Below are 295 nucleotides of genomic sequence, written 5' to 3'. Positions count from 1 at the left end.
AAAAAAGAAAGAAAAAATAATATTTTGGATGCTCACATATTACCATATCAGACTGTAACAGCTTTGAAACAGTGCTTATGTTTGTGAAATAACTGTTAGTATGCTCTTATTTGGCATGAGTTTGCTAAAGGACACAGACAAGTTATATGTGTCTTACGGCATCCTCCTTTCAAGATATCAAGCAGAAAACGTTAACACTATCCCGCCGGTAGTTGCTGCGCTCAAGGTTAGCACGGCCTCACACCTGTGTGACGCAGTTTACACTCAAATCTCAGCCAGGCACAATAGACTAGCT

This window comes from Danio rerio, chromosome 6 (genome assembly GCF_049306965.1).
Source record: "Danio rerio strain Tuebingen ecotype United States chromosome 6, GRCz12tu, whole genome shotgun sequence".
NCBI lineage: Eukaryota > Metazoa > Chordata > Actinopteri > Cypriniformes > Danionidae > Danio > Danio rerio.
The sequence above is the reverse complement of the archived record's forward strand: the minus strand, read 5'-3'. Positions refer to the sequence as shown.